The sequence below is a fragment of the Camelus ferus genome, chromosome 11 (assembly GCF_009834535.1).
Source record: "Camelus ferus isolate YT-003-E chromosome 11, BCGSAC_Cfer_1.0, whole genome shotgun sequence".
Lineage (NCBI taxonomy): Eukaryota > Metazoa > Chordata > Mammalia > Artiodactyla > Camelidae > Camelus > Camelus ferus.
Window position 1 is genome coordinate 55,108,227 of NC_045706.1, and position 8,149 is coordinate 55,116,375.

An 8,149-nucleotide genomic window follows, 5' to 3' on the forward strand; every position below is an offset into this window, starting at 1 on the left:
TACCACCCTGTGCTGAAGACTGCCTCCCCGGCAAGGTTTGAAGTAAGTCATTAAGGAAACGGAAGTTACATTTGTTCATCAGCATCTTGGGCCTGAGACCCTAGGGGCCCACACAGACCCTGCCCCAAATCCCCCCTCCCCAACCCCTTGGGATGACGTAATCATCTAGGGTCGTTGGCCTTGTCCCCGGTTGGGGGTGGGGACACAATTGCCCCTGGTTGAGAACTGTTGCTCTCCATAAGCTATGAAGACAGTGGTTTGGCGGTATATAAATTACGAAATGCATTCATAGGTATAATCACAACAGAGTCTCTGAAAGACTCATTTGTACCCAAGAACCTATGACCTTGCTTCAACTGGCTTGCCAGGCCCTGTGTTCTTAACCTCTGTTCTCCATGGATAGAGAAGAAACAGCTTGATCAGGAGAACTCCTTTCCTGGTACTGTATTGAAAGTAAAAGGTTGACTCTAGACCCAGGTGTTTTTCATCTGGTCTTGTTGGCTGCCTATATCTGAAACTGTCCATAAGAGATGGGCTTGTAGACATACCAAGCAGACAGACACATGCGCTGAAGGCATGAATTTCAACCCATGTCTGAACCAGGAAAGGGATCTGACCCAGAGAAGGTGATTTTTCATTTGGACCACAGCTATTAGCAGACAGGGGGAAGGTTTTAAGGAATGCCTGTATTCCCACGGATTTGGGGTGTATGGGTAGGAAAGGGGAGGCAGATCACTAATGGCTTTCCCTAGGATTCATAAGGTGGGTAATATTAAGACATCAACTCCTAGGAAAGAAAAAGGCAAAAGAGGTAATGGACAGTGTGTGAGAGCCCGCCATTCTAACCAACCAACGTAGGAGCCAGTCCTAGCCAGGTGTGGACAGTTACCCTGAATTTACACCTAGTTTGCAAGGACCAGGTGAATGGTAGAGATAACCTCCCTGAGGTTAGGCCGAACAGACTTTGTCCTCTGCCTGACAGATCGGGGGGAAACAGCTGGTTTTAGAACTAAGAGCTCAGCACCCAGAGCAGAGCAGCAGTGGGTCACTGGATGCCCTGGCAGAAGGTCCCAGTGCTAGATTTGCCCTGACTGTTCCATAGGACTGAAGCAACCTACTATTGTTGGCCGTATCCTGCAGGCCTGCGAGCCTTGTAGTTGCCCAGCCTTGAAGGCAGAGACACCAGTGGCTTATTGGACGGGGGAATCTTGCCGAACCAAAGAGGGTGGGTCCTGGAGCAGGCGTCCCACCACGTACAGCAAACAGAACAGTGGCAGCAAACTTTACTACTCAGAGAAGGAGGCGGTGGCTACCATTTATAGGGGGAACTGACATCAGGTTGGCTTGTCAGTTCCCAGGGAAACCAGCGGCTGGGGCAGGGGGAAAGCACGCAGGCAGTTACTAATAAAGCCTAATAATTAAGAGGATTGGATAGTCCTGTGAGTGAAGCAGGGAGCTGGTTGAGCAGGGGATGTGCAGGGAGCAAGAGAACAGCCATCTTGAATGGCCTGACCATACAACCGTCCTCAACAGCTCCCATCATTTTCCTCCCTCCAGTCCTCTCAAGAGCATCCAATCATTTGCTGCTGCAGCTCCTCCTTTCTCCCCCATGTTCTTTTTCCCTTGGGTTCCCTCTGGGGGCTGTGTGGGCCAGTCACCAGGGACCACAGTGGTCCAGCCCACTCAGGCTGTGCAGGGAAGAGAGAAAACTCACCCTCCTTGGACACTTACGAGCCACTCATCAACAGGACACTGTGGGAGGGGGTCCCTCACCACCTCACACTCCTGTCTCACCCTCACACCAAGGAACATTCCCGGAGCACGGTGAGCACACTGGCATGGCAGCACTGCCCTTCCAGGACTCCCCTCAGCCTGACACTCACAATCCTTGGCAACAGTTGCAGGATGTGTGTCAGCCAGGCATACCCCATGCTTTACAGCGGTGGGGTGAGGGACCCCAGGTTGTCATGGCCTGAGGGGAGCCTCAGGAAGGGGCAATCCTGCAGCCTGGACATGATGAGACGCACGTGTAGTGGCAGCAGACACTATCAACAGAAGGGTCATCTCCACTGCACCCTCACTCTGCAGAATCCTCAAGACTCTTAGATGAACTTGTCTCAATCACAGAGATTCAGGAAAAGATGCAACCTTTTCTAAAGGGGGATCCACAGGAAGAAAAGCCTCCAGACAACCAGAAGCACCCCTCTAGGAGGAAGAGATTCAGGCTCTGCTCAACACGCTGCAAAGCTCACCCGCTGCAAAGCTCACCAGGGCCTCATCTTTAGGAGGAGGAAGGAATCATTCTCTGCATCCCCCATTCAAGCCTCTTTCCTGAGATGCAGAGCTAGCGTGATGGAGAGGAGGAGGAGCAAGGGATGCTCATCATGTTCATGAGCAAGGCCATGGACAAGAAGAAGCATCCATCACTTGGAAACCCAAAGCGAGTGTGTTTCATCTCTGTCCGCGGGCAGTGCTTCATTGCCTCAGTGATTGTTGCCAGCTCCACACGGCTTCTGGAGGCACCGTGGGCACCAGGCAGCGGACGCCCTTCCCAATACCTGAATGAACAAAAGCCTGGTCATGGCAAACGTGACCTCCTCCTGAGACAGGCTCGGACCTGGGACCCTTCGCTGCAGTGCTTCCACCTGAACAAATGTCTCCTCCAACAACAGAACACAAAGAAACTATGAGACTAAAACTAACTGCAGGCATGCGCAGTTGGAGAAGTTACAAACAATAAGATACAAAAGGCCACAAATCAACTGCCATTTCTGAGGTGCCAGGAGCAAAAGCAGGGTATGCGCAGGATCCCTGCACACAGCACCACCAAGGGGGTGGGCTGACCACCTAAGCCAGCCCTCTGGCCCGACATACCCATCCGCTCTTACCCTCACCCCATTTAGGGAATCAACCCGCCCTCCTCAGAGAGCGAGCCAGGGCACCTGTTTCTTGTTTTCGCTCCCTTGTGTTGGAATCTGAGTCCCAATAAAGCCTTGCCTGAACTTCTTGTCTGGCTTCTTATCAATTTCTATTGATTAAGGAATCCAAGGACCCAGGTCAGTAACCCTCCCTGCCATCACCACCTCCTCGGTTGTCTGCACAATACTGGAACTGGGACCAAAACAAAGGTCTAAGAAGGACTCATCCACACACATTTCCCTCCTGGCAAGATCAAAGTCAAGTGTGAAGTTAGGCTGATGTGTAGGAAAGAAGGGATGTTGTATCTCTTGAACATGTGCGTTCAGGAACATGAGTTTTTATCTTAGCTGAGAATGTTGGAACTGGTAACTGGAAACGACTTCAGTCTCCATCTATCAATTATTGATTCATAATTAAGTCCAAAATACTGTGAAGTCCTTGCATATGATTTTCCCTTGAAGCACTTCAAGCCTACAGAAAATGGGAGGGAATGGTACAACAGCAGTTCCAGGCAGTCACTCAGGAAAGCATATGAATCTTGCTCTTCCCATAATTTTAGCATTTTCATTTGTATGGGCATGTAGAGCTACTCATAATTTTTCCTCATGTTTTATGATGAAGGTGTAAGTTATCTCTTGGTGGCCTTCCTTCACCCAGGTCTCCTCCTTTCTTCTTTTCAAGTGGTAGCGTTAAGAAACGCAAGCCAGTAGCCGAGCGGCTTATTCAGCCTCTAGAGCCAAAATCAGGACGTAGCCACTGTATTCAGATGGAGAATTTATACTTCAGTGGAATTCTCCCCAATCAATGCCCCTCTCTCAAAACTGTCCTTGTGATCTTCCAGGAGAACCCTGTCCATGTGACTCCTTGTGCATAAGGCAGCTTTCAAACATGACCCAGTTGAAAACCCAGGTCTGAGTGCCACCTACTGTCTGGGTAGGATTCTGTGGATCTAGAAGACACTACCTTTATTTAAATAACGTTTCCTTTAGGAAAAGCAGAGTGCCTTTCTCTTATTGGAACACACACACACACACACCCAGCTCTATTGTAATCTAATTGATTACATTTATTTCCTGGTATAATTAGTCTCATCTCTAATTGATTCTGTTTGAGTTAAATTGTCGTTATTTTAGCACATGTAACTTGAGTTTCACAGCCCTGAGTAGCAAAAGTATTCACTGGGGTTTTGTTGTGGTGGTGGCGCTGGTGGTTGTGGCTTGTGGTTTGGTTTTTTATAATTTTCTGGAACTTAAGCTCAACAGAAATGATTGGTAGCATTTTTCATCCAATCATTGCTTTAAACTATGACATTGCTTTAAGCTGTGACATCCACCGTCTAAGTGGGTTTTTTTTTTTTTTTAATACAAGTAGCACTTCAGGTTTCTGTTTTCATTTTATATGAAAGAAATAGCTACCTTTCAATGATGTGACACATCGGTTGTATGTCCCACATTGTTTCAATTGCTCTCTTGCCCCCTTGGTCTTTTTAAACAGTGCAGTCCTCTTCTAAGCTCGTGTATCTCTTTACTTACTCTGACAATAGCCACCAAGAACAGGTGTGCCACAAACAATAAATGCTGGAGAGGGTGTGGAGAAAAGGGAACCCTCCTACAGCTGCTGGTGGGAATGCAATTTGGTGCAACCAGCATGGAGATTCTTTAAAAAACTAAAAATAGAATTACCATATGATTCAGCAATCCCACTCCTGGGCATATATTCAGAGGAAACTCTAATTTGAAAAGATATATATGCACCCCAGTGTTCATAGCAGCACTATGTACAACAGCCAAGACATGGAAGCAACCTAAATGTCCATCGACAGAGATGACTGGATAAAGAAGTTGTGGTATATTTATACAATGGAATACTACTTAGTCATAAAAAATAATAAAATAATGCCATTTGCAGCAACATGGATGGACCTGGAGATTGTCATACTAAGTGAAGTAAGCCAGAAAGAAAAATAACATATGATATCACTTATATGTGGAATCTGAAAAAATGACACAAATGAACTTATTTACAAAACAGAAACAGACTCACAGATATAGAAAACAAAATTGTGGTTACCAGGGGCAGAGTGGAGGGATAAATTGGGAGTTTGGGATTTACAGATACTAACTACTATATATAAAATAGATAAACAGCAAGATCCTACTGTAGAGCACAGGAAACTATATTCAATACCTTATAACAGCCTATAATGAAAAAGAATATGAAAAGGGATATTTATATATATATACTGAATCACTTTGCTGTACACTGGAAATTAACACATTATAAATCAACTGTACTTCAATAAGAAAATTTTTTTATAAGAAAAAGTGTGCAATCTACAGAGTCTGTTTCCCTTTCTTGAAAACAGAGGAGTATGTCACATTTTTGCTTATTCAGGTTTTGTTTAGCTAACAAGCTGTGACATACTTTGTATTTGCATAAGATGGGTTTTTCTTTGTCCAGTGCAGTTGAGCACCACCCACGTGATGGCTCCCAAGAACAATCACCTATATAATATTTCCCATCAGATCATTATCTGAAAATCAATGTTACGATTGATGATGGGTTGAAGTGCTCCAGGAGATGGAAGGATAAGATGCAATGTACATGATCTAAGTGAATATCTCTGTATTGGAAATATTACCTTCTAGTCTAATGAAGAAACAAGAGTAACTGAACATGACAGAGGACCAAAATGTAAAATCAGTATGTAAAAACTAGGAATCCCAGAATCTATGATTTGAAAAATATTGTGATTGATGTACAGCTGGTAACATCTGTACTTTCAGTTAAAATTAAGTTCTACTTGCTTCATCTGACACGCTCAATATCTGAAATATTTAATGAAGGTCTAAAATAGGAAGAAAGGGAAGGTATGGCTCAAGTGGTAGAGCACGTGCTTAGCATGCATGAGGTCCTGGGTTCAATCCCCGGTACCGCCTCTAAAAACAAATAAATAGACCTAATTACCTCCCCCAACAAAATAAATAAATAAACTTAAAACCATGGTTCTAAAAAAAAAAGGGAAGATACTTAAGAAAAGGGCAGACCATCCTGGGTCTTTTCAGTCCTGTGCTTCTAGGAGCTGCCCAGTTGGCAACCATCCTCCGTATTATCCTGATGACTCTTCCCAGTATGGGTTTAACCAGCACTTACCAAGAGGTAAGTTTCCCTCAGCACCTGTGCTGTGTTCTTTAAGTAATCCAAATGCCTTATTAATTTTCCAGGGTTCCTGAAAGTTTATACTACAACCATGATTGCAAGTACAAATAGTTTGGGGGCTGCTTTTCAGTAATAAGTTGTGTCAGGGGATGGATGGAGGCTTTGGGGATGGATACATAGGTAAAGCACTGGGGACTCTGGGGGAAGGGAAACTATTTTGTATGACACTATAGTGGTGGAGACATGACATTATGTATTAGTCAAAACAAATGGACTGCACAACCCAAAAATTGAATCTTTATGCAAATTATATACATTGGGTGACATGGACATCAATATAGTGTCATCGGTTAAAAATGTCCCGCAAATGTGGGCTATTGACAGTGTGGAGGCTTGTGTAGGGGCACGTTTACATGGGAGCACTCTTAAACTCTTAAATTTTTTGTGAATCTAAAACTTCGTGGAAGTTAATTCTATTTTTAAAAACTATGTACAGTTTTAGCTAAGATTTATTTGCCTAAGTGAATTATTTTCAATTTAGCTCTGTCAGGAGTTTAAAACATTACATTTAATCTCAAATAAATATATTTTCAAATACAGAGATGTTTCCTGATCTGTAGAATCTACCTAGTTAGCACATGTTAAGTGAAATTGGTGGCCTCTATTAAATAATTTAATATTTCTGATCAAACTCCTTGGTATTTATCCAAATGAGTTGAAAATTTATGTCTGCACTAAAAGCTTTCCATGGATGTGTGTGTATAACAGCTATATTCATAACTGCTCAAACGTGGAAGCAACCTAGGTGCCCTGCAGGAGGAGAGCAGATAAACTATGATACATCCAGACAGTGGAATGTTATTCAGCACTAAAAAGCTGTAACTATGAAAAGACATGGGGGAAACTTAAATGCGTATTCTGAAGTAGAAAGCTACTCTGGAAAGGCTGTGTACTACCGAATGATTCCGACTCTGGCACTCTGGGAAAGGAACAAGTAACAGGTCACTAAAAAGATCAGTGTTTCCCAGAAGTTGGTTGTCGTCATGCCAGGCTCCGACTCCATCCGGCCCCCGGGATCACTAGCTGTCAGCCCCCAGATTTATATGTAAACATGGGACATGCCCAGGGAGTCCCCAAAGGCTCCCCTCTGGGTTGCATTCTTAGCAACTGGGGACAGCTTAAGTGAGACAGTTTAAAAAAGAATAAGCTGATTTTCTTTTGCAACACAGCCTGGCCCCAGTATGCCTTGGGTGATCAGAAGTGGCCATTGAATGGATTCCCTTAACTTTAACCCCATTTTACAACTGGGCCTATTTTGTAAGCAAGCCCCAAAATGGGGAGAAGTCCCGGATGTGCAGGCCTTCCTGAAACTTTGTCAAGACTCTGGCCTGAGGGGGTCCTGTCACGCGCGCGCGCGTGTGTGTGTGGCCTCTATTCCTGGGTCACCCCCTAAAGCCAGACAATCTCACAGCACCCCCTCATTCAACTGCCGACTAGCCGTTGGCACTCCAAGCCTCCTTCTCTGGCCCCCGTTTCTTTTCTGTCACCATCTTCTTCAGCCCCCAGACCCCCACCTCACACTGTCAAATCAGAAACCCCAAGAGCGGAGCCCCCAGTGCTTTCCCCAGTGGAGCTCCAATCAGGTTCAAAGTTAGCTCCCACTTTTGCCCAAGGCCTTTACCCGCTCCGGGAGGTGGTTGATGGGAACGCTGGGATTACTAGCATGCGTGTTCCCTTCTTGATGAGGGACCTAGGGATCTATTAGGAGAGGTCTGGCAGGTTCTCAGAGAGCCCTGCCAAGTTCAGGGATGAATTTATCAGGCTGGGGTTCATGTTCTCCCTGACCTGGCAGGACATCATAGTTATTCTGCCCTCCTGTTGCACCCTGGAGGAATGAAAAGGAGCGTGTACTGAGAAAGGCCAGCGAACATGCAGTGGCCTCCTGGCCACCAATCCACACCACCAAATTTATCAAGTGGGTGGGGAAGTGATCCCAGAACACGACTCACACTGGGACTATGAAGCTCACGGATGCCAGGCTAGGATGAGACATCATACTGCTTGCCTATTA